This window comes from Pleurodeles waltl, chromosome 9, assembly GCF_031143425.1.
Source record: "Pleurodeles waltl isolate 20211129_DDA chromosome 9, aPleWal1.hap1.20221129, whole genome shotgun sequence".
Taxonomy (NCBI): Eukaryota; Metazoa; Chordata; class Amphibia; order Caudata; family Salamandridae; genus Pleurodeles; species Pleurodeles waltl.
The window spans coordinates 741,750,823-741,778,334 of NC_090448.1; positions in this window are offsets into that span (position 1 = coordinate 741,750,823).

Genomic DNA, 27,512 nt, shown 5'->3' on the forward strand with positions numbered 1-27,512 from the left:
ACCGGACAGGAGGTTCCAGACATGTCCACTCCACCCACAGAAGAGGCCCACAGTGATGACAGCAGCTCTGTCCAACTGGATCTAGATGACCAGCCCGGCCCATCTGGGACCTCAGGACAGTCGGTTCCCCTCACACTGGCACAAGCCACAACAGAGTCTCCCCCCTCTGGAAACACCAGCACAGCACCCACCCAGCGGGCCCATACCTCTGCCCCCAGGACACGTCAAGCAGCAGTGTCCACCACTACAGGGAACCCAGGCTAACCCACCACCCCAACATCACCAGGGACCTGGGGGCAGTGGCCGTGGGCACACGGTTCAGGGGACAGAGGCACAGGAACACAGGGGAACTGGGAGGGCTGCTGTGTGACAGGGGGAGGACAGGCCCAGGGAACCCACTCTCCATGAGGCCCTCTCCAACATCATGGGAGCCTACCACCATTCCCAGGAGACGATGGCAACGGTACTGGTCAAGTTTCAGGAGACCCAGGGGCAGCAGGAGGAACAGTATTTGGGGTTCAGGGAGGAACTCAGATCCATCAATACCACCCTGGGCACCATTGTAGGGGTGCTGAAGGAACTCGTCAACACCAGGAGGGACACTGTGGCACAACAAGGGGCCCCTGACACTAGCCTGGATGATGAAGTGCCCACCACTTCCGCCGGCGCTAGTGGACAGGAGGCACCACCACAGGACCACGACACCAGCACCCCACCCCCTGCAGATGGAGAACCACCACGCAAACGGTCCCTGAGATCCAGGACAAAGACAGAGAACTATGCCAAGACCCCCGCCAAAAAATGAGACCACCCTGATTGTCATCCTTCTCTCCCACTTTGTCACCGTGTCCATCCTTAAACTGCCCCAGCTCCACTTCCTATGCCCCTTTGGACAATGCACCTGTGAGACTAATAGACTGGACTCTGCCATGGACATTCCTCCACAATCCCGCCTGACCATTTTACAACCCCCTCTACTATTTAGCACTTAAATAAACACACTTAAATCACAAAACTATCTGGAGTCATTCTGTGCTCTCGAAAATGTGTATTTGCAATAACTGTGGAAAACTGCTATATCCATTGTCAACATCCCTATGTCACACAGCTGTAGTCCATGAGGAAACAAAGCAGATGTCACACAGTGGGACCCACATCTGTGAAATTGAAAGGGAAAGTGACAACTCAGGGTCCATACACTGGGTGAAAGTGACAGACAGATGAGAGGTAGAACAAGGGTATCAGATGTAGCAGGCAGTGTTGTCTTCTTCCCTGTGTCTCACTGGAAGTATTGATGAATCACTGTGTTTCTGTTGTCGATATCCTCTTCTTCTGCTTCCTCGTCTTCACTGTCCACAGGCCCCAGAGCTGCCACAACACATCCATCTGGACCATCCTCCTGCAGAAAAGGCACCTGTTGTTGCAAAGCCAAGTTGTGAAGCATACAGCAGGCCACGATGATCTGGCACACCTTCTTTGGTGAGTAGAATAGGGAACCACCTGTCATATGGAGGCACCGGAACCTGGCCTTCAGGAGGCCGAAGGTCCTCTCTATTACCCTCCTAGTTCGCCCATGGGCCTCATTGTAGCGTTCCTCTGCCCTTGTCCTGGGATTCCTCACTGGGGTCAGTAGCCATGACAGGTTGGGGTAACCAGAGTCACCTGCAAATGTCAAGGGACAACTGTTAGACACACACTAACTTTTAGGGATATACCCAGACCCAGACACCTAGTCACACTGTATAGGGCCCTTGGCCTCACCTAATAGCCACACACGGTGCTTCTGGAGTTGCCCCATCACATAAGGGATACTGCTATTCCTCAGAATGTAAGCGTCATGCACAGAGCCAGGAAACTTGGCATTCACATGGGAGGTGTACTGGTCGGCCAAACACACCATCTGCACATTCATTGAATGGTAACTCTTCCGGTTTATGTACACCTGTTCACTCCTGCGGGGGGACCAAGGCCACATGTGTCCCATCAATGGCAACAATGATGTTGGGGATATGTCCCAGGGCATAGAAGTCACCTTTCACTGTAGGCAAATCCTCCACCTGAGGGAAAACGATGTAGCTGCGCATGTGTTTCAGCAGGGCAGACAAAACTCTGGACAACACGTTGGAGAACATAGGCTGGGACATCCCTGATGCTATGGCCACTGTAGTTTGAAAAGACCCACTTGCCAGGAAATGGAGTACTTACAGGACCTGCACTTGAGGGGGGATTCCTGTGGGATTGCGGATAGCTGACATCAGGTCTGGCTCCAACTGGGCACACAGTTCCTGGACTGTGGCACGGTCCAGTCTGTATGTGACAATTATATGTCGCTCCTCCATTGTCGATAGATCCACCAGTGGTCTGTACACCGGAGGATGCCGCCATCTCCTCACCTGCCCCAGCGGATGTGCTCTATGGAAGAGGACAGCGAGCAGAGAGTCAGCTAACACTGAGGTACGAAAACACAACTTTAATCCACATATATTTAAATCCGCTATGTGCCTGTATTAGTGTGTATGCAAGGCCTAGATATGTGTGACACATTTAAAATTAATGCCATGTGGCTCCCTGAAATGGCGGCTGCCTGACCTGTAATGTGGGACAAGGGGATATGAGGTAACTGCGCTGGCGTTGTATACCGTCGCGGTAGGCGGTCGAAGACCACGGTGCAATCCTGCATTGGTTAACATTGGACCCTATGGGTTGTTGACACGATCTGCTCATCATCCCTCTACCAAGTCCATCTTTCTTGGGAGGTGGAACAGGTTTGTCACTTGGTATGCTGAGCAGAACATGGATTCCTTGAGGGCACCCCAGTCTCTGGTTCTCCAATCTTCATTTTCGTTGGGTGGATACTATGAAAAGGTACATAGCAGTTTTATCTGCTTTCTTCTGGCACCCATATCAGCAATCCTTCTTTAAATCTCCTATACTAATGACATTTTTGAAGGGGACTGATATGTTTTCTCCTGCATCATTTGACATGCTCCTGTGGGATCTAAACTTAGTTATGTCTTTTTTGACGGTCAAGCCACTTGAGCCCGTAACAGGTGCCAGCTATGTTTTCTAATTCTTAAAACTGTTTTTGTCACTGCTGTGATCACAGCAATTCACATCACTAAGTTGCAGGAACTGAGCATCCGCCTGCCTTTCACATGCTTTTTCCAATTTGCAGACCAGCTTGTCCTCAGAAATAAAGCAGCTTTCTTCCCCAAGGTGGTAAATTGTTCTATTTGGGGTAATCTTGTTCTCTTCCCACCTTTAAACCTCTAACATTACACTAAAGAGGTGGAACATTTACACTGGCTGAACTCCATGCGGGTAGTCAGGTATTACATAGAATGCACAAAAACAGTTTGGTCGACCAGCTCTTTATAGGATACACAGGCAGCTACAAGGACAACAGGAATGGCAAAGCAGTCCAGAAGATAACTTTGTTCCGCTGAACAATGTTATGCCCTTGCAAAAAAGGAACTGCTAGAGGGAATCTGGGCTGATTTGATCAGGGAAGTCTTCCACCTCAGCATTGGCCAGGGGGGTTTCCATGGCTAAAATCTGTTGTGAGGCGATGTGGGCTTGCCTTCACCCTTTTGCCAAGATTTGTTGTCTCTAAGGTGAGAAGGGGTGCCCATTTTGCATGCTTGGTTCTAAAGGATTTTCTCCTCTGACCATCATTCAGACCCAACATCACGTGAGGGCATTGTTTTGAAATTTATTTAAAGGTGAGGAATCTGCAGATAGAAGTATCCGTCAGAAAAACCTACTTACTTTCTGCAATGATCATTCTGGTGGATACTTTTCAAATTAATCACCAATCCTGCCACCTCCCTGTTATGCAGCATAGTCTCAGACCACAGTAAAAAGGTTCAAAACTAGTTTGTTGCACTCCAATGTCACATCAGTTGTTGTCATACCTCGTCTCTGTCTATAAGGGCACAGAAAAAAGGGGATGGGGAACTGACTTTTGGGCATCGGGGTAGGCATTACTTGGCTTTATTGACTTTACCAAGACCGCACTTCCAGCATTGAGGTGGACCCAGCACCACTTACCAGTGCAGGAGAGCTATGTAATAGAGTCCGGATCCAGTTTAGCACCAGGGTTATTTGAAAGGTGAGAAATCTGCAGGTAGATAGAGTATCATCCAGAACGATGGTTGCCAATGTAAGTAACTTTTTCATCTCTTTATCGCTATTCCTCTCTATAACTGTGTCTGTTTCTCTCAACCTAGCTCTATCGGTCCCTCTGTGTCCTCTCTGGCTCTCTGTGTGTGCATATGTCTCCCTTTCTCTGCCTCAACACTCTGTTCCGCTAAATAAAATCAATTTAAATCACAGTCTGTATCAGCATGTGTGGGGACATAAGTACATGCTAACCACAATCTAATCCGACATTTGATGAGACAGAAGTGCATTCTGAGCACAGTCCTGACAGGAATGTAACACAGCTGGTCCAAAAGCAGTTCAAATTAACTTTTTTTCACAAAATAGTGTGAGTACCTTTTCAAAAAGAAGCTTCTTTGCAAGGGATTATCTTTGCCCCGGTTCCTAGTACATTTGCCCCTAGGCAGCCACCATGTAAAACCCAAAAACTTCAGAATGGTCATGCACACCATCAGGCCAGTACATGACTTACAGCTGTATTGGATGGCTTTAATAGAGCTTCCATTATGTCAAGTCTAGCTGAGATTATGGGCCTCATGAAGTTCATCCATCACAAATTAATTAAATCAGTTTTTTGTTTTCCTGAGCCACAGACTGACATTAAATACATTTCAATGTAGCCTTATTAGTTTCGGGTATTGGACTGGTCAGGTACATTCTGGTGATCTCACCTGTACTAGGTACCCAATAGTATAACAAATAGTATACATTTACATTGCTACAGGAAGCATCTTGTGATTCAAATGTTTGTACCCGAGCACATTTTCACAAGAAACAACTTGTCAGTGCACAGCACACTATACATACAAGCACATGAAGAAGCCACAGAAATGAGTTGTATTATGGATTCAACAAAATATAAAGGGGAATCAGGAATAAATTAATGGAATCTACAACTTTGGAAAATTAAAACACTCCAGTTCCTATTGAAACATTGTAGAAATTACTAATAATTTAAGAAACGGATGGTGGTAAAGTGTAATTCCATATGAAAGAAAACTGTTCTTTAAATAAAAATCTCTTCTACACCAAGTTGACTTTTTGGATAAAGGAAGTCTGGTTTTATTTGCAGTAGTTGCTTCTGTATTAAAGTGCCTGCTGTTAATTATACAATTAGGTGTTGAGGCATGTCATGCCCAGCCATCAGAGTTGAAAAGTGTGTAAGCGTATGGGTAATTTCGCTGATATTTTTAGGAAAGGAAATTGTGACTAAAAGTAAATATGTGGAAGCAAAGGAATATTACAGTTTTGTTACTGAGAATAGTGATGAAGAACACAGTATTAACAGTGTTAAACATCAACTGCTTAGGGCTTTTGATGCTAAGCCTTTAAACTCCAATGGCGAGTCTGTTGACTTAATAGGATATCATACTCTCATATTCAAGTTTATGGATAGACATAAGCAAGGAAAATTGCATGTGGGCAAGAGTGGACCTCCATCAATGAACTCTCCATATCTTCGATCCCCATAGAAAAGAACAGGTGCTGGCGGTTGGAGAAGAAGAAACGGTGAAAGAGAAATCTCAAGGCATTTTCAGTTGCAAGATTCATTAACTTTATGGATTTGTTCATTGCATTATGCTGAAGAAAAATGTTATCCCTATGGTTGTTTAAGCAAGGAACGCACCAACTAAGACAATAGGAAAGTGGAATAGGGATTGGAAAAGTTAAAATCTGCTGGAATTAGAGAGCAGATTGAATCAGCAGAATGGTTAGCACCTTTGGCTGTTACAGAGTGGTCAAATGGCAAGGTTAGGCTGTGTGTGGATCTTCGAGTTTTAAACAATAGTGTTGTAATAAATATGTTTCCCATTCCAAACATCAGTGATATGTGTTTGATCACGGGTGGTTGATTGAGCACTTGTGATATTTCAGTAGCATATCGGCAAAGGCCTTTGCAACAGAGTAGTATACACTAGCTGTTTCCAATTCAGGTGCACACCTTTTGATCTTGCTCCGGCAGCAGCAGACTTCCGGAAGTTGATGCATGAACAATTGAAAGTGGTGAAAAGATTATGGGCCTCATTACAACCCTGGCAGTCACCGACCGCCAGGGTTAAAGTGGCGTTCGTACCGCCAACAGGCTGGCGGTACAAATTGCCATATTATGACCACGGCTGTGCTGCCGCGGTCACACCGCCGGAACTGGCGGTTTACCGCCGTGGATGTCCCGGTGGTCAGAATCCGCCAGGGCAGCGCTGCTTGCAGCGCTGCCCTGGGGATTTTGACTCCCCTTACCGCCAGCCTTTCCATGGCACATGTAAAGGCGGGTGGTAAGGGGACTAGTGAGGCCCTTGGGGGCCCGGCACTGCCCATGCACTTGGCATGGGCAGTGCAGGGGCACGCAGGCACAGCCCCATCGTGAATTTCACTGTCTGCCTGGCAGACAGTGAAAAGCGCAACGGGTGCTGCTGCACCTGCCGCACCGCCACATTGCCGCCGGCTCCATTAGGAGCCGGCTACAATGTTACGGGCGACATCCCCGCTGGGCCGGTGGGCGAGGTACAAATGCGGCCGGAGGGTTTCCAGCTGCTTGGGCGGCCGACTGGCGGTTCAGCCTTGGCGGTCGGGCTCGTACGACTTCCAAGGTTAAAATGAGGGCCTATGTACTTTTGGGATGATATTCTGGTAATGGGGAGTACAAAAGAAGAACATGATGTCTGCGCATTGAAGGAATTGAGAACAGAGAAGGAATTGAAGTTCTCAAAAGATAACTTCGCTTTAAGAAGTGTTACTACATCATAAAATTTGCATGAATGGCATAAAATATAGAGAAGAGTTAGTGCAGGCAATCAGATATAGTCTGTCTCTGAATAATAAAGGTGACCTGTGCTTAGTTTTGGGAATAGGGGAGTTTTAATCCAAGTATGAGAGAAACGTTTCTGACTAATGTGTCCAATGAGAATGCTTTAAAACATATATTTGAAAGGCCAGATAAATGTACAGAAGCATGTGAAGTAATCAAAAGTGCAATGAGTTCAGCCCCCTCCTTTGCATTGATTTGATCCATTGGCTGAAAATGTGATTACTACTGATGCAAGCTACAATAACTAGGTGTGGTTCTTTTCCGATAGGTGTAAACGGAAGATTATATAATTGTACTTACTTCCAAATCTTTGACTCCCACTAAGGAGAAATATTCAGTGATTGGAAAAGAAACATTAGCATGTGTGTTAGATGTTGAGGACTTCTGGCAATATTTATGGGGTGGAGAGTATAAACTGCATTATGATCACAAGACACTTTTAAAGTTACTTACTATAAATGGTCTTATGTAATGCATCTCAAAGGACAGTCAGAATATAAGTGAGATAACATAATTGTGCCTGTGTGGTGGAATACATGCATGGGGTAAAGAACGCTATGGTAGAATTTTTGTCTCGAGCAATTACTGATGGAAGAAAGTTCTAAGGACGAATGGGATTAATGTATGACGGCCTACGCAGTGAATGAGCTTGCTTTGTCTAGAGATAAACAATATGAGAGTTACTCACAGGATAGATTATGTTCTGAATTCATGAGATTTATGTAGGATGGTTGACCCAAGAAGGGTCTACTGAAAGAACAATTGGGAATTATTGGGAGTTGAGAAGCACATTGGTGGATGAAAGAGCATACCTAGTAAGAAGTGGGTAGGTTATTCTTCCTAGTGAGATTAGAGATACAATTGTGACATTGTGTCACAAGTAGGTATTTGTAGAAATAAAGAAAAGGTGATGGCGTGTTTTGAAGGCCTGTTTGTGATGTGGAATTTGAGAGGATCGTGAGAAAATGTGTTTTGTTTAAGAGAGCAAACAAACCTTAGAAGACTCTCAATCCACCTTCAATTGCTTTTATGTCCTAATATGCTGCGTGGGAAAGTGGCAGTGGACCCTGCGGGTCCCATACAAAGTAGACTCTGCAAAATACATTGTAGTTTTGATGGTTATGACTACGTTATCATAGTGGCCAGTCGATATTACAGACGTGGTGGACATTGGTTCAGTTTGAGGTTTTGTGAGAGTATATTTTTGAATGAAGACTCTACACATTTTGATCAATGACTAAAGTGTCCAATTTAAATGTGAAAAAATTTAAACATTTTTAAACAAAATAGAATTATATGCAAAGTGACACTCTGCTCTCATCACAGCAGAAATGAACTAGTGTAAAGGTTTAATCGTGATTAAAGGCTGCATGCAGTTAGCATTAAAGAATACATTAGGTTGGGAAGAAGAGTTAAAGGGAGGTTTATAGTTAAAATAAGTCAAAATACAATAGTGAAAAGCTGTGCTAAATCTGCTCAGATTTAGACTATTTTTTCAATCCATTGAAAGTGGTTGAAGTGTTTTGTAATTCTGTGAAAGTTGAAGATAGTAAAGTATGACATCTTAGTTGTATAACTGTGCATAACAGGTTGAAAAATACAAATTTGTTGGAGATGGAGGAAGTAAAGGACAATGAAGTAGGCAGTAAGAACATTGGCACTAGTTGGAAGGTGGCTGGGGGCAAATCGGATGATTCACTTGCTGTGCTTTGGGGCTGGATGTGACCTGTCTTTCTGCGCATCACCCAATTCCTGAGAGTCAGGTGGTAGTAGATCAACAAAAAGGTGGGAGACAGTCTCCCTTTTTCCCTACTTCTTTTTGGTCAATGGGTGGCTGCAGGCAGGATATCGGTAGAGAAACTTCCAGGAACATCTCAGTGCCCTAAGTCATGAATCTTGTGACTGTTCATGCCAGACTAGAAAGAGGCTTGTCCCATATATGGTGGGGCATAGTTGGGGGACCTCAGTCTAAATACAGTGAAGTGGCACCTAATTGACCTCCTGCCTTATGTCTGATGCTATCTTTGAGTGAGGGTACATTAGTATTCCTCCCTTGAAATCAGGATCCCACATCCACACATTCAACTACTGCTCTTTTCACGGTCCCAACACTCTCCAACTGAAGCACTAAGGAACTGCTTGGTGTTCTGGAGCTTCTGAACCTCTGGCGAGGTCAGAGAATAAAACTTCCTCTGCCTGGTCCTGTTATCCTTCAGGTGGGGGCAAACTCTACACTGTCTCTGACTAGAGACTTTGCCTTTTGGGGAGGGCCTGTGGCCAGAGCTGGCACTCCTCTGGCACATTCTTCCTTCCATACTCATCCTTTCAAAGTGCATCAGTCCACTGTACCACACAATACAATCCTGGCATCAGTCTCAAATGGTCCTTGAAAACTGACTCAAAGCAAGCAGAGAAAACATCTGGAGAGTCCTCCAGATCCAGGTCATCTCAGCCCATATTGGAACCATTGTAGGAAGGATTATCGCTCCAGCCCTTTCTTGAAGTGGCCTGTTAGTCTGACCCACTCACCTGCCTTTGCCTTACTTTTGACTAGTTCAGTTCAGAAACTTTATTTGGTCATAATAAATATAGAACATAAATAAAAGTATAATGCATATACTATACATAACAAATAAAAATTTGAAAAAATAAAACAGCACAATTTATCAGTGAAACTCACAATAAAGTTAAAAACAAAAAAATAGAGAAATAAGCATTCTTGAAATGTTTAACAATCCATTAGACACACACATCACAACATACACAACCAGAAATAATAGTAGACTACAGAAGCCTATCCAAGCAATTTTTTAACCTTGGTCACAAGCCTCAGGAAGCTATAAGCAGTCAAAATAATCTCATATGAGGCCAAAGATTGCAACACGTGCAGTGCTTCTGTGCAATTAAGTAGGCAATGTTTTTATCAAAAGGGACCTGACAGCGCTAGATCTAAGCTTGGTATAAAAAGTGCAAAAGAACATTATATGCAAAGTCTTCTGTACGGACTTCTGAGCAATACTTTTGAATAATTAATGCAGATATTTTAGTTATTGCAGAGCAGGGGTCTGTCTCTTTGACTTCCCCCTTTCAGTGTGGGGAAGTGGCTACCTCATGAAGCCCTCTTACCAGTTATAAGTTGTGATCTGAGCTTCATGATGTGCTTCAGGCTGCTAGCAAGCACCATAATATGGTCAGGGACAAGACAAAACACATACATCGGCAGGGGAACAAATTCACTAACTAGTTATTCTGGCTCTACATCCTCCTCTGGTCACCAACCTCTTCTGAGGTCATATTGGTCCCACCTCTTTCACAGAGCGGGAAGTCACCCCAAAGCCTTCTTTGAGCAATGACTATGATTTATAGTCTGTGCAGAGAAAATCTCTCCAATTTTGTAGTACAATGTGAACATTGGACCCTCTCCTGGACACCACTTACTAATGCAATGGTTGCTAGAGTGCTTATGTATAACGAATGGGATGAGAACTTACAAATAGTGAGAACCCTGGAGCTGGTGCTCTTCAAATCCCAGCGCAGTTATGGTGTATACTGACTGCACCTGGCAAATTCAATTGTGAAGCTAATCCTTTGAGGTGGGGAAGTGCAAGCTTCATGCAAAGAATCTCTGTTACATGCTTTTTGTTAGAAATTGGGTCTCTAGTTGGCAGAGATATGCACCATGTCCAAGTAGGCATAACTGTCAGGGAGACCAGATCCTCGGGCCTGCGCATGTTCCCAACATGTCCACCACTAGACAGCTCCAAAACTCTGATAGAAATATTACAGAGCCTGAGAGAGTCCAAGTGGGGGAAAAGGGGAGTAGGTAGGGAACAGCTGGGAAGGAGACCTATAGGAAGCAAAAGGTTAAACAACACAATATCAAGATATAATCACATTGACTTTCACTAGACTATGGTTCTTAACGTTCTCATACTATAACCATGGATAACCTAAGAAGTGACTAAAACTAGACCTCAAGAACTTTGGGTACCTGGAAAAAATCAAGAATGGTTAATACAATGTTTCATATGAGCTTTTCATGAAATGTCACATACTGTCTAGGAATACAAGAACCTTCTAGGATAATGTGTCAGAAAAAAACATTGCATCTTTACGTGAGGACAAAAGGCAATCCGAAACATTCCCTGGAAAACAATAGGAATGGTACTAGGGACTTAGGGCCAGATGTAGGTACAAAAAAATTAGCGACTCGCAATTTGCGAGTATGTGCGACTCGCAAATTGCGTGTCGCTAATAGGAATGCAGGTACAATGTCCGTGTACAATTTGCGACTCGCACCCGGAGTCACAACGCAGGTAGCGAGTCCGCTGTTTGCGAGGTCGCTTTTTGCGACCGCGCAAAAAACGAACTCGCAATTTGCGAGTGGGTGTCGCAAATTGCGAGTACCATGTAAATTGATTGCAGGTGCTGCAGAACACTCCAGAAACCACTCCAGAACACTCTGGAAACACTTCCTGGCACATGATGATGACATCACTGCCAGGAAGTTTACAAATACACCTGGGAGGAGGGAGGACCACACCCATTTTAAACTGCTGAACTGCAAACAGGAGGAACAGCAGCTACAATGGCTGAAACACCTAGAAAACTAAAACTAAAATTCTCTGAGAAGGAGCTGGAGGTGCTGACAGATGAACCCTGTCAGCACTATGATGAACTATTCGGAAAGGCAGCCCTCAATGTGCCAGAAGCCACCAAAAAACAACTCTGGCAGGAGATCCAAGAAAAAGTGAACTCCCTGGGGGTGAGCCACAGGAATGTGGAAGAGATAAAGAAACGGTAGTATGACCTCCGCTCCCGGACCAAGGAGAGGGTGGCAGAAAGGCTCCGGGAGATGAGAGGCACAGGAGGGGGCCATCATCCGTACCACCACCCACACCCCTGGAAGAAAGGGTGGAGGAGACCGTGGAGCAGGAGGCAGTGTCAGGATTTGGAGATCTGGACACCTCTGAGCCCACTACATCAACCGGTGAGTACCATGTGATATGCCTGTACCCCTATCAATGCCATACCCCCACCCACCATGTACACAGGGGCATGCTCAACCAAGATAGCTCCATTTCAGGGTAGCAAACACCAGAATGATGCATTATGGGAAATGTAGTCAAGTAGGCAGTTCATAGGCAAATGTTTATTAGGAAGTGTGCAACAGATAGTAGACACTGACAGTCTGTTCCCCATGTCCCACAGGTCTCCCACAAGACACCACCACAAGCCACAGCAGCCAGCCCCATGAGGACAGCACAGGAGCTGCCACGACTCCCACCTGCACGACCAATACCATCCCTGTGATGTCCACACCTGCTGCAACTGTGTTTCAGTAGGCTGCGCCAGCAACAGGCAGGAGTGCCACAGTAGAGCACACAGGGCATCCACCACTGCGCAGGCGACGCAGGTACAGGAGAGCAGGGCTGCAGGCTGCGTCCGGCCGTCCATCTACCACCAACAGCGAGGCACAGCTGCTCCGTGGTCAGCGCCTGCAAAACAATATATTAGGGCGGATTAGTGGTGTGCTGCACCGCTTTGTCAGAAACAACGAGGTCAGCATGCAGCAGCTAAATTCCTGAATAGACATGATTGCCACAAACACTGGGGACCTAGCCCTGTCCATGAGGGATCTGGTGGCAGGACTACTGGCACAGGGCGAGGGTGGGCGGCACAGGGACCGTCAGCTGCTACAGAGGCTTGACAGGATGGCCACATCAATTGGCAGACTGGCTGTTAACACCACTGGCCTGTCGAGAAGGACAGTTGGCCTCCAAGTAGAAATGGGCCATTTTGCAGGGGATGTGGCTAGAGGCCTGGGCCAGATCACACACGTGATTGACTTAATGGAGGCACGGCATCTGTCCAGGGGCACAGGGGACACACCCCAGGACAGCGAGGAGGGCTCTACAGTGAGCAGTGTCTCTGCCAGTGACACTAGGGTGCTCCGGAGTGGGAGTACCAGGCAGAGCACTGCAGAACCACCAGGGACCAGCCAGGCTGGCAGAGGCCGCCGTAGGACATAGACAAAACCCTGTCCCTGATGTTGGGGCACATGACAGCAATGTGCCCCATGCATGGTTTGCATTAAGATGACCATGAACAGTTAGTATTTGTAAATAGTTGTATTTCTGCACATATTAAATAGTTTTTTTGTTCCACTTGACAAATGGAGTTTTTGGTCAGTAGGTGAGTATGGCTGAAGTTGACACGTACCTTCCAAAGTATTGGTTTGCGATGTGTTCCCGTCTCAGTCTGCCTTGATTAGCTATACTCCGATCCCCATGATGGCGATGTGGTTGCTCTTGCTCTTCATCCTCAGGATCTGGGTCTGCAGGGGTGAGAGGTAGCCCACGTCGGGTGGCAATATTGTGCAGGATGGCGCATGCAACAACAATTTTGAATGCTGTAATGGGGGTAAACTGGAGGGCACCTCCACTGCGGTGGAGGCATCTGAATCTTGCTTTCAGTAATCCGAAGGTGCGTTCAATCAGGTTCCTGGTCCTCTTATGTGCACTGTTGTATCGCCTCCCTGAATCATTGCTGGGTGTTAAGAAAGGAGTCATTATCCATGGCCGTAGCGCATATGCACTGTCACCTGTTGGGCACAAACATTACACTGTTAGAAAGTCCTGGTTGGTGTGCACAGTGACCTGTGTGTATGTCTGCAAGGTGTATGCAGCTCTACCTAGGAGGTATCCGTCTCCAAACTCCCCATGTTCCAGGTGTTGGTGTATCCCACTGTGCCTAAAAATGTAGGAGTCATGGATACTGCCTGGAAATTTTGCAACGATGTCAGTGATGACATAATGGGCGTCACAAACAACCTGAATATTGAGTGAGTGGGTACACTTTCTGTTGCGGAACAGATGTTCCAGGTTTGCAGGGGGGCATATTTGAATATGTGTCCCATCTACACATCCTATGACATGGGGAAAGTTGGCAATCCGGTAAAAGTCCAGCTTGGTGCTGTTAATTTCTGCCTCATTCCTGGGTAGGTATATTAAGTGAGACATGTGTGTGAGTATGGCATCTAGGAAGGCCCCGAGGAACCTTGACACTGCACTTTGAGATACCCCACCTGCCACAGCAATGACCCCCTGATAGCTCCCTGAGGCCAAGAGGTGCAGTGAGCATAGCACTTGCACATGCGTAGGGATGGCGCAGCCGCGCAGAGTCTCTTGTTCTAGCTGTGGTTTTAGTAATTCAATTAATTCTAGTATGGCTGCGCTGCTAAGGCGGTATTTATCGTATATCTCTTCCTCAGTTTGCTGGAAAAGAGTCTGCCTTGTTCTATAAATCTTCTCCTGTCTGTGGCTCCTCCTCCTCCTCTGCTGGGCTGCGTGGACTCTCCTCCTCACTGCTATCAGGTATATCTCCGCCGTCTTGAGTAACCCAGATGACTTCTGGGTCTCCTTTTATACTTTGGTAATGATTACCACCTGCTCTGAGTTAGTGGTAAATGGGACATGCAAACTGGGCTTTTTGCGACTAGTCGCAATTTGCGAGTTGCAATTGCATATGGTTTGCGACTCGCAAATTGCGACTTCCTATTTGCGGGTCGCAAAATGGGGTTGCAAATTTTGCGAGTCGGTAACGGCTCGCATCGCTTTTTGCGAGTCGGAAATGGGATTTTTGCATCCCATTTCCGATTTTGCACAGTCGCAAATAGCGATTCGGGCCATTTGCGACTCGCAAAACTTTGCTACATCTGGCCTTAATATGCACAAAGAATGTCAAATTTTGAATTTTGCGTCTTCACAGAAAATCCAAAGGCCCAAGATAAATGTGTGCACTTCAACAAACACTACACATAAAAGTGTGAATTGCCATGAAATGATAGCGCACACTATTGCCGATCTGAACATCAAGTTTTACATGGGGGAAATGAATCGCGCACACTGCCGATTCGAACAAGAATATGCAAATACCATGAAATGATCGCGTAAGCTGTTGACGATCTGAACATCAAGGTTTACGTGCGGGAAATGAATAGCGCACACTGCCGTTTTGAACAAGAATATGCAAATGCCATGAAATTATCACGCAAGCTGTTGCCGATCTGAACACCAAGGTTTACATGCAGGAAATGAATCACGCTCACTGCCGATTCAAACAAGAATATGCAAATGCCATGAAATGATCACGCAAGCTGTTGCCGATCTGAACACCAAGATTTACATTAGAGCAATGATTCACGCACTCTGAAAGTTATACGAATAGACCCAAAAACTCAAGAGTCTTTGAGAATGGGGTCGGGGGCCCAGCCAGACCTCCGCCATTACGACTCTGCTCAAGGATCACCAAAATAATGCGGGGCAGGCCTGGAACATCAAGGTAGGCCTCCGGAACAGGAGCTCAGGAAATTGCTGCTGCTCTGCACCAGGACCTCTGAATAGTGAGCATGTGGAGCTGGGCTGGCTCCCTTATATAGAGTCTGGCCCAGCCCACAAACCACACCCAGTCATGCTGCAGAGAAAGCTTCTAGAAGGTCCTAGAAAGGGACCACACCCTAACACACTCAGGAAGTCTGCAGCAAGACCTTGCAAATGAACAGATATTGCAAACATCATTAATAGTGTTTTTTCAAGATTAAAGTCTGCAATGCAAAAGGTTGACATACTGCATATAAACACAATGCATGAATTATGCTTTTGCATAAAGGCTGGGTTTTTGCATTTTTGTCGCCCGTAGAGCGTGCACTGTCTTGATGTTGACAGTACTCCTGTCTCCCAAACACACTCTAGGGCCTGGTTTGCCTGGGTTAAGACAATGAAAACATCTCACTAGTCGTGGAGCATGAACGTCAGATGCCGAGACCCATGAGGTACTTTCAGGACCATAACTTTTCCAAGAGATCAGATACCACAGGATACGACCTCTAAGTTTGGAATCCAACACCTGTTTAACTTTGTATTCCACTTCCCTCTGTACTAGAACTGGAGCTGGTTGGGGCGTACCTTCTGGACTGCTTTTTTCAGGAGGGAAGTATTGAACACCGGATGAATACGCAGTTACCACGGCAACTGCAGTTTATAGGTCACTGGATTAATTTGCTGGAGGTCAGTGTAAGGACCTATGAATTTGGAATTAAACATGTGCTTTTTCTTGAAGTCTATGGGGGTGATTCTAACCCTGGCGGTCGGTGATAAAGCGGCGGCCAACCCGCCAACAGGCTGGCGGTCCAAAAAATGGAATTCTGACCCTGGCGGGAACCGCCAAAACAGACCGCCACATTAACACTCCGCCCGCCACGGCGGTACAGACAAACAGCGCGGCGGTCACCGCCAACAGGCAGGCGGCAGACAATGTACCGCCCACAGTATCATAACTCACCAATCCGCCACCTTTTCCGGGGCGGGAGCACCGCCGATAAAAACACGGCGGAAACAGACTACGAATGGGAAAACGCGCACCTCTACACACTCCACGAGGAAGGAGGACAGCATGGAACCCGAATTAAACATCCTACCTGCTCTCGTCTACCTGCTCATCTACCACGAGTACGAACGCCGGCGCAGACGACAACGGTGAGTACTGCACCTACGACACACGGGAGGGGGGAGGAGGAAAGCTTACGGGCACACACATACGCGATACACCCCCACCCCCCCAATATGTACACACCAATACAGAGCAACAAGTCACAGTGACACCACCCAAACCCCCCTGAAAAATGCAAAGACATAATTAAATTGTGAATAAAAATGTATGTACAAAATAGGCTCTGAAAAGTATTGGTCAACTTGCCAAAAAATCAATATCAAAATAATTCTATATACAGTGCAATGGATAACCGAGGCAATTAGTCCTGCACACCAAAAGAAAATCGAAGTGTCCGTGGGCCAAAGTGTAACAGCACAAGGGCAAAGCCCACACAGGAGACCTGAGTCCTTTGGAGAGAACACTGCAGGGGCATCTGATGACAAAACTACAGGCACCTCAGGGGGAAGGGAAGGGGGGGCACCTCAGCCAGATGAGTCCACGACGCCATATCCACGAGGGGCCTCCATGGCCACTGTTCAATCCTGGGGAGTGCAAAGCCACAGTCTCTCAAGTCTCTACAGTGGGTGGCTTGCCCACTGTACCATCCTGGGGAGTGCAAAGCCACAGTCTCTCAAGTCTCTACAATGGGTGGCTTGCCCACTGTACCATCCTGGGGAGTGCAAAGCCACAGTCTCTCAAGTCTCTACAGTGGGTGGTTTGCCCACTGTACCATCATGGAGCGTGCAAAGCCACAGTCTCACAAGTCTCTACAGTGGGTGGGTTGCCCACTGTACCATCCTGGGGAGTGCAAAGCCACAGTCCATCAGGTGGATTACAGTCTCCACTGGTCAAGGAGGAGGCATGGTGGGCACAGTGAACCGTTAACAGTGCATGCAGGAAGGGCCCAGCGGATCGGTGCTTGAGACGGCGGTGCCCAGCGGAGCGGTGGTTGAGACGGCGGGCCCAGCGGAGCGGTGCTTGAGACGGCGGTGCCCAGCGGAGCGGTGCTTGAGACGGCGGGGCCCAGCGGAGCGATGCTTGACAGGAAGGGCCCAGCGGAGCGGTGCTTGAGACGGCGGTGCCCAGCGGAGCGGTGCTTGAGACGGCGGGGCCCAGCGGAGCGGTGATTGAGATGGCGGTGCCCAGCGGAGCGGTGCTTGAGACGGCGGGGCCCAGCGGAGCGATGCTTGACAGGAAGGGCCCAGCGGAGCGGTGCTTGAGACGGCGGTGCCCAGCGGAGCGGTGCTTGAGACGGCGGGGCCCAGCGGAGCGGTGCTTGAGACGGCGGTGCCCAGCGGAGCGGTGCTTGAGACGGCGGGGCCCAGCGGAGCGGTGCTTGACAGGAAGGGCCCTGTTCAGCGGTGCTTGAGACGGCGGGGCCCTCTTCAGTGGTGCTCTTCTGCACGGCGGGGCCCAGTTCAGTGGTGCCTATCTTCACGGCGGGGCCCTGTTCAGCGGTGCTCTTCTGCACGGCGGGGCCCTCTTCAGCGGTGCTCTTCTGCACGGCGGGGCCCTGTTCAGCGGTGCTCTTCTGCACGGCGGGGCCCTCTTCAGCGGTGCTCTTCTGCACGGCGGGGCCCTCTTCAGCGGTGCTCTTCTACACGGCGGGGCCCTGTTCAGCGGTGCTCTTCTGCACGGTGGGGCCCTGTTCAGCGGTGCTCTTCTGCACAGCGGGGCCCTCTTCAGTGGTGCTCTTCTGCACGGCGGGGCCCTCTTCAGCGGTGCTCGTCCAGTAAGTCAAGGGAGCCAGACCTGGCCTGGACTCCCTGCTCAGTCGCCCTCCGACCGTGCTGTTGCTGGACCCTTCGGTGATGGAGTCCTGGGCCCTTTGGTGTCCTCCATAACACCCGGGATGGGGCTTGTGGGGCCCTCCTGCTCCGCGCTCCTGCTGGCTGACTTCTCTGCCCTGCTGCCCTTTCGCTCCTTAGATGGGGCTCTCGGGCCCTTGCCTCCCCTAGATGTTGTGGCTGGTGAAGTGGGCGAACTTTGCTCCTTGGGGGCAGCCGTGTCAGTCCTCTCACGGCGGCCCTTTAGTTTCCTGGTCCTCTTGCCTGGGGGGGGGCTGGCTGTCCCCTGGCTGCTGATTGAAGTGTCACTGCTGGCAAAGGGTGGACTCCAGAACCCATGCACCACAGTGACACTCGAAGCTGGGCTGGTGGTGGCTGAGGTGCTCTTGGGACTCTTTGCAGATGGAGGGGGTGGGTCATGGGAGGGAAAGAGGTTAAGATTAGCGAGGAAAAGTTTTTTAGGACCAAGGTAAAGGGTAGGAGAAGTGGTGATGGGAGTGGAGGAAGAGGATGTGGTTGTCGGAGAGTCAGGTGTGCTGTCTTTGAGTGCAGGTGATTGTGCTGGAGGCTGTCGTGAGGTGGATGGCTGTTGGGTGGGTGTCTGCCTGCGTTTGTGTGTCTTGGATGAGGGGGTGACAGACACAGTGGGAGAGGACACAGGGGACGTGTAAATGGTAGTGGGGGTGGTGACTGCACGTGTGCGGACTGTATTGGAGGGTGTGGTGGTGATGGAAGCACTGGCTGATGGTGGTGTGCATGCAGGTGTGAGTGTAGACGTCACAGGGAGGGAGGAGGGAGACGAGGAGGAGGGGGACACAGAGGTGGTAGTGACTGTTGGAATGTCTGCATCTGGGTGTTGCTTGGGTGAATGCTTGTGGGTTCTGTGGTGCTTGTGTCTGGATGAGCTGCCCTTGGGTGTTGAGGTGTGTGCAGGCTGGTCTGATGGTGTGGATGGGATAGGCTGAGGAACAGGAGACAGAGACAGGGTGGAGGCAGTCAGAAGAGGGAGGCTGGAAACAGGGACAATGGCTGCCGTCAGTGCTGAGGCCAGAGCATTGAACGATCGTTGATGGGCAGCCTGACCCGAATGAATGCCCTCCAGGTAGGCATTGCTCCGATGCACCTCCCTTTCTACCCCCTGGATGGCATTCAAAAGGGTAGTCTGCCCAACAATGATGGTCTGAAGGAGGTCAATGACCTCCTCACTGAGGGCAGCAGGGGTGACAGGGGCAGGGGCTGAGGTGCCTGGGGCGAAGGAGACGCCCGCCTTCCTGGGCGAGCGGGCACGGAGCGTAGGCTGAGGGGCTGCTGGGAGGGCGGGGCTGGTGCGCTGGGTGGCGGCTGTACCTGTAGAGGCGGGGGGCCCGGATGTTGCCGCCACCGCTAGGGAGCTCCCATCCGAGGACGTGTCGGTGTCGCTGGTGTCACCACCGGTCCCCGTTGTGGTGCTCCCCTCGCCCTCCGGATCACTGGTGCCCTCGGTGTCTGTTCCTGGGCCCACTGGGGCCTTGTGACTTGCAGCTCCCTCGTGCTCCGATGCCAATTCTCCTCCGCCTGATGATGCTAATGCACACATGCACAAGAAGATGAAGAAGAAGGGTGGGGGGAGAAAAACGAAGACCAGGTTGAGTGCATGCAATGTCAACACCGTTGGCGGAGAGGACAGACACAGGAGCCTCATGCACTAAGCCGCGCATTCGGGGTACACTACTCAGTACTTCTGACTAGGACAACAGGTCTAGAGACGACAAACGTGCACATGTGTGATGCTGGACCATCGATAGCTGTACTTGTCACCCTACAGAGGTGGGGTCCGGGAGCACAGGGCCATGCCTAAAGGAGAGGACTACACTACAGAAAGCGCCCTGGCCTAATGTCACCCACAACCCTCCTCCCCCACCCAGACGCCTCCACTGCGCATAAAGATAGCAGAATGTGCTGATACTCACCCCCTTGTGTCTGCTGTGATGTCCTCAAGCGCCCATCCAAATCAGGGTAGGCCACCGCCAGGATCCGGGACATCAGGGGGGTCAGGGTACGACTGGCACCCCTCGTAGGTTGGGAGGCCATCCGCAGCAGTGACTCGGCGGTCTTCCTGGTTCCGCGGCAGATGTCCTCCCACCTCTTGCGGCAGTGGGTGCCCCGTCTGACGTGGACCCCCAGGGCCCGGACTTCCTTGGCGATGGCACGCCAAATGTCCACTTTCTGATGGGCGCTGACCTATTTGACATGTACAGGGTGGGAAGGAAAAATTAATTAATTTTCTGCATGTTAGATGTGATTGGCCCCCCCTCCCCAACCTTGCCATATGGCACATGCTCTCATCTGTCGTGCGTTGCACTCCTCATTCTCCCCCCACCCCACCAACTTACATCCACCCCACTCCACACAGGCATAGCCCATTCAATGTGCACCCAGTGTACTTACCTGTTGGTCTGGAGGACCGTAGAGTAACGCATACTGGGGGAGGACCCCATCCACAAGTTTCTCCAACTCCTCAGACGTGAAGGCAGGGGCCCTTTCCCCAGTCGCAGCAGCCATTGTCACTTCCAGACCGAGGTCACAGCAGCACTTGCAGTATAGGTCCTCTCCTGTGGATGATCAGGTCTCGAGTGATTAAGCAGATAGAAAATGGCGGTCACGCCCGCGTCGGTGCGTACCGCCGCGGTGCGTACCGCGACCGCCGGCGCACCTCGTCATTGTCTCCTGAAACCCATAGGCTTCAATGTTAACCAATGCGGCTTCGTATAGCGGTCTTCGACCGCCTACCACCACGGTGTGCCACGCCAGCGCATTGACCTCACATCCCATTGTCCCACTTCACAGGTCAGGCAGCCGCCATTTCAAGGGCCCACATGGCATAATTTGTACTGCGTCACACAGGCCTAGGCCTTGCATTGCCACACATACACGCCTTTCAATACATAGATAATCGTGTGCTAGGCATGCTGTGGTTACGTACCTGTGATTTGCTTGACTCTGTGCTCCATGTTGTCCTTCCTAGGCACCGTCCGCTGGGACTTGCGAGGAGAAGGATGAATCCTCGCGTGTACCGACCGCTGGTGGACCTGTCGACAATGGAAGAACGCCATATCATACTATGATACCGACTTGACCGAGCCACTATACATGAACTGTGTGCCCAGCTGGAGCCAGCCCTGATGTCCCCCATCCGCCAACCCACAGGAATTCCCCCTCTAGTGCAGGTTCTGTCAGTCCTCCATTTCTTGGCAAGTGGCTCATTCCAGACAACAGTGGCCATGTCATCTGGAATGTCTCAGCCTATGTTTTCAAAAATTTTGTCTAGAGTGTTGTCTGCCCTGATGAAACACATGCGGAGCTACATTGTATTCCCTGAGGAGGTTGATTTGGCCACTGTGAAGGGTGATTTCTATGCCCTTGGACATATCCCCAACATCATTGGTGCCATTGATGGGACCCATGTGGCTTTAGTCCCCCCAAAAGACGATGAGCAGGTGTACAGAAACAGGAAAAGTTACCATTCTATGAACGTCCAGGTGGTCTGTTTGGCTGACCAGTACATCTCCCATGTGAATGCCAAGTTCCCTGGGTCAGTGCATGACGCGTATGTGATGCGTAATAGCAGCATCCCTTATGTGATGGAACAGCTACAGAGACAACGTGTGTGGCTAATTGGTGACTCTGGTTACCCCAACCTGCCTTGGCTATTGACCCCAGTGAGGAATCCCCGGACCAGGGCAGAGGAACAGTACAATGAGGCCCATGGGCGAACTAGGAGGATCATAGAAAGAACCTTTGGGCTCCTGAAGGCCAGGTTTAGGTGCCTGCATATGACAGGGGGATCCCTGATGTACTCACCAAAGAAGGTGTGCCAGATCATCGTGGCCTGCTGTATGCTTCACAATCTGGCATTGCGACGTCAGGTGCCTTTCCTGCAGGACGATGGTCCAGATGGTGGTGTTGAAGCAGCTGTGGAGCCTGCGGAGAGTGAAGAGGAGGAAGACGAAGAGGACGACACAGACAACAGGGACAGAGTTATCCAACAGTATTTTCAGTAGCACACAGGTAAGAATCACCCACGCCATTTAACATTTCCTGAAAGCCCCCTGCATCTTTACTTTGTGTATTTCCCCCCAGTTCTTTTAAACTAATGTTTGATTTTCCCTTCCCTTTTCAGTGCTGTATGACCCACTGCGTGACTTCTGCTTGGTTAGCCCATGGACTAATGCTTATTGACATCGGTATGTTGTCATCACAAATATAACAGAACATTATTGATCAGTAATGTGTTATACATTTGTAAATAATACAGGCTGACTCCTGAATGATTTCAGTGCAATGAGGGTTTTATTTTTAGTGCTAGATATTGGTACATGATATTAAAACGGTGATGGGTGAGGGTGGAGTTATGTCCATGGCAGAGCCCAGTTCTCAGTTTCACAGGGGCATTTTGCCTGTGGAAGGATGGAGCAGGGGCAGTTCAAGGTTGGACAGGGTGACACTGTGGGACAGTGGGATGACATCAGGGGGTATCTTATGCTGGCGGGGGTGTTGGCATCCTACTCTGTCTTCCTGTGAGATTCCAGGTTCCTCTTGCGGGGTGGTTGTTCTTCAGCAGGAGGTGGGGTTCTGGTGGCCCGTCGTTCTGTGGGGGCCTCCTGACCACTAGCGCCGGAGGAGGTGGTAGGCTGTTCCTGGCTAGTGACAGGGGCCCTTTGTGGTGCCACAGTGTCCCGCAATGTGTTTTCTATCCGGTTGAGGGCCTGGACTATGGTCCCCATGGCGGTAGCGATGTCCCTGAGTTCATTGCTGAACCCCATGTAGCGTTCCTCCTGCTGTGCCTGGATCTCGGTGAACCTGGCCAGTACCGTCGCCATCGTCTCCTGGGAGTGGTGGTATGCTCCCATGATGGTGGTGAGGGCCTCTTGGAGAGTGGGTTCCCTGGGCCTGTCCTCCCCCCCCTGTCGCACAGCAGCCCTCCCAGTTGCCCTGTTTCCCCGGGCCTCTGTCCCCTGGACGGTGTGCCCACTACCACTGCCCCCAGGTCCCTGTTGTTGTTGGGGTGTTGGGTCAGCCTGGGTGCCCTGTAGTGGCGGACACACCGCTGATTGACGCGTCCTGGAGACAGAGGCATGGGCCCGCTGGGTGGGAGCTGTGCTGGTGTTCCCAGAGGGGGTTGGGTCTGCTGTGGCCTGTGTCTGTGTGTGGGGTACCGACTGTCCAGAGGTCCCCGATGGTCCGGGCTGGTCATCAGGTTCTAGGTCGACAGAGCTGCTGTGCTCGCTGGGGGCCTGTTCTGGGGGTGGGATGGACAAATCTGGACCCTCCGTGGCGGTGTGTTGGCGTTCGGGCCCTGCAGGGGTAAAGGAGTATGGTTATTGCTTCTGTGTGTGCCATGGCGTGCATTTTGAGTGCCCTTGTCCCCCAGTGCTGGCATTCCCTTGTGGGAGGTGTTGTGAGGGTGGTGGGGGGGGTGTATGGGTATGTGCAATGGTCATGCTTTGGTGGTGGCTGTCTATGGTTTGTGTTGGCATTCAGGGGTTGGTGTGGTTTAGGGTGGGTTGTGCTGGTGAGACATTGGCAGGGAGGTTGTGTGCTGGGGGGTTGAGATTGGGGGTGAGGGGGGGTGTGGGTTGGCATGCTGGTGGTTGGGGGGGGGTGAAGTAGTTGAGATTCGACTTACCAGAGTCCATTCCTCCGTGTACTCCAGCGAGGCCATCAGGATGCATGATGTTTACTACCTCTTGCTCCCATGCTGTGAATTGGGGTGGAGTGGGTGGGGGTCCGCCGCCAGTCTTCTGCACAGCGATGTTGTGTCACGACACCATTGAGCGCACCTTCCCCCGTAGGTCGTTCCATCGCTTTCTGATGTCTTCCCGGTTTCTGGGATGCTGTCCCACAGCGTTGACCCTGTCTACGATCCTTTGCCACAGCTCAGCCTTCCTTGCTATAGTGGTGTGCTGCACCTGTGTGCCGAAGAGCTGGGGCTCAACCCTTATAATTTCCTCCACCATGACCCTGAGTTCTTGGTCCGAGAACCTGGGGTGTCTTTGGGGTGCCATGGGGTGGTGTGGATGAGGTGTGGGGTGGTGTTTGTGGTGATGTGCGTGGTGATATGTGGTGATGTGTGCGTAAATGTGGTGTGGGTGATGAAGTTGGGTTCCTGTGTGTGTTGGGGTATTCGATTGCTGTGCTCGCTCTCTCTATCTCTCTCTCTATTGCCTTCTCTCCAATTTCCAACTAGTGGGGGTTTGTGGGTGATGTGGGTGTGTGTTTTATAGTTGATTGGATGTGTGGGAGTGTTGTTTGTATGTGTGTCAGGTGTGTGTATTACAAATTGTCCAATGTGGCAGTGTTTTGGAGCTGTGTGTGTATTTTGAGCGCGGCGGTGTGTACCGCCAATGGAATACCGCGGTTGAAAGACCGCCGCGTGGATTCGTGGGTCAGAATGGCATGGGCGTGTTTGTGTTGGCGTGACGGTGGAGGTTTGGTCATCTCCAGTTTTCCGCGGCCCGCTGATGAGGCGGCCTTCCTTGGATGTCGGGTTTTTGGCGGTTTGCCAGTTGGTGGTCAGAATGACCGTGGCGGTTTACCGCAGCCGCGGCGGTAGAATGGCGGACTTCTGACCGGCGGTAAGGGCCTTTTACCGCCGAGGTCAGAATGACCCCCTATATGTCTTGTAGAAAGCCACACTTTATCACCTGGTTGATACTGAGGTCCTTCACAATGTTTCTTGTCATAGTGCTTTTTGTATTTTTGTTTAGCTTTTTCTAAATGCTGTTGAATCCGTTTCTGGGTTTGGTGGAGGTGTTGAATAGTTTCCGACACAGCTGGTGTAAGAGAACTTTCTTGAGGGATCGTGATGGGCAAAGTATCAGGATGATAGCCAAACAAGCCAAAAAAGGGTGTGACACCAGTGGAGGTGTGAAACGAGTTATTGTAGGTTAGTTCAGCTAACCAGAGCATTGATGTCCAGGAATGAAGTGCTTTCTCAGCGTAAGCACGGAGATATTGTTTCAATGTCTGATTCAGTCTCTCAGTTTGGCCATCTGCTTGAGGATGATGGCTAGTAGATAGTGTGGATGTCACTTGGAGCGTTTTGCACCACGTTTTCCAGACGTTGGAGTCAAATTGTGATCCTCGATCGGAGAGAATAATTTTCGGCAGCAACAGGATAACAAACCACTCTATTCAGTAGGATGGTTGCCAGTTCACTGGAGGTGGTCAATTTCTTACAAGCAATGAAATGTCCATATTTCGGGAGACTATCTACCACCACAAGGATTACTGAGTGCTGTTGAACCACTGGTAGTCCTGTAATGAAGTCTAAAGAGATGTGTTCCCAAGGTCGACGTGGAGTTGGGAGCGGATGCAACAAACCTTTTGGTTTTGAATGACTTGTCTTGATGCGAGCACAGAGTTCGCAGTTAGTGACCATTGTTTTGACGTCCTTTGTCAGAGTAGGCCACCAAAAGTAGCGTTGGTTTAATTCAAGAGTTTTAGGAGTGCCTGGGTGACCTGCTGTAGGTATAACATGCAACCAATGAAATGCTAACTTGCGGAGCTTGGTAGTGGGTAGAACAAGTGAGCGTCATGGAAAGGTAGTCCTTGCTTGATTGATCTTTTGGGATCTGCTTGAGCCCATGCCTGCCATTTCTCAATGGTGATGGAATTACGGATGTATTCAAAGAAGTCTTCGGTTTTTATGTTGCAGAGGACTTTGTCTGGAGCAATGATAGCTCTGGAAGGCTGGATTGTAGGCAACGTGGTAGACACTTGGCGGGACAAGGCGTCTGCTTTGCGATTGTCTTTACCAGGACGAAAAGTTACCACAAAATCGAACTTGGCAAAAAATAACATCCAGCGTAATTGCTGAGAAGTCAAAAGTGTAGCTGAACTCATGAACTGGAGATTGCGATGATCAGTATATACTGTGATGGTGTACTTGGCACCCAACAAATGATGTCTTCACTCTTCAAAGGCATCACGGATCGCCAGAAGCTCTTTTTCAGCAATGACATAGTTCTGTTCGGCTTTGTTCAGCTTTTGAGACATGTAAGCTACAGGATAAAGTTGGCCAGTGTCTTTATTTCGTTGTGACAAGACTGCACCAATTGCCACATCTGAGGCATCTGCTTCAACTATGAATGGACGATCCACATCAGGGTGAGTCAAGACTGGGGCAGTGGAAAAAGCTTCTTTCAAAGTTGAAAAGGCTCGGTCAGCTTCTGGAGACCCTCGGTCAGCTTCTGGAGACCATAAACATTTTTCTTTCTTTCTCAATAACGCGGTGATTGGCATCACGGTTTGAGAGAAATGGTTTATAAACCTGCGATAAAAGTTTGCAAAACCCAGGAAGCACTGTAGATCTCGAACAGTCTTTGGAGTGGGCCAATCAGATACAGCTTGTACTTTCTTTTCTGCTATGACCATACCTTGAGGGGTAAGGATGACCCCTAAAAACTCAACTGTGGTAACATGAAACTCACACTTGGTTAGTTTGAAATATTAATGTTGCTTTTGAAGAGCTGTGAGAATCTTCTTGACCTGTTGTACATGTTCGGTTTCATTGCCAGAGTAGATCAAAATATCATCGATATAGACTATTGCATATATGTCGAGATACTCTCTAAGGATGACATTCAGAAAAAATTGAAATGCTGCTGGATCATTGTACAGTCCAAAGGGCATGACGGTGTATTCAAAGAGACCATATCTTGTCTTGAACGCAGTTTTCCATTCGTCGCCTTCTCTCATTCTGACTAAATGGTAAGCACCTCGTAGATCGAGCTTAGTGTAAATTTTTGCTTTTTTCACTTGATCCAACAAGACAGGGATCAGAGACAAGGGGTATTTGTTCTTGATTGTGAGCTTGTTCAAACCCCTATAGTCAATACAAGTTCAAAGGTCCCAATTAGCCTTAGGGACAAAAAAACAAAGGAGAGGCTGCAGGAGACTTGGAAGGGCAGATGAAGCCATTCTCTAAGAATTGATCTAGGTACTTTCATAAGTGTTGATTTTCATGCTCTGACAAGGCGTACAAGCGACAACTAGGGAGTATCGCACCTGGAGTTAGATCAATTTGGCAGTCATAAGGTCTATGAGGAGGCAAGGTTTGTGCTTCTTTTTCATCGAATACATCTTCATAGGATGAATACTGCCTGGGCAACTTTACTTCTTTCTCAGCTGCAGTGGCTATGTGAGAGTTACAATTTTTGGAGACTTGAGATGTCTGGAGACATTTCTTATTACATAGGGCGGAAGAGAACACGACTTTCCGTTCT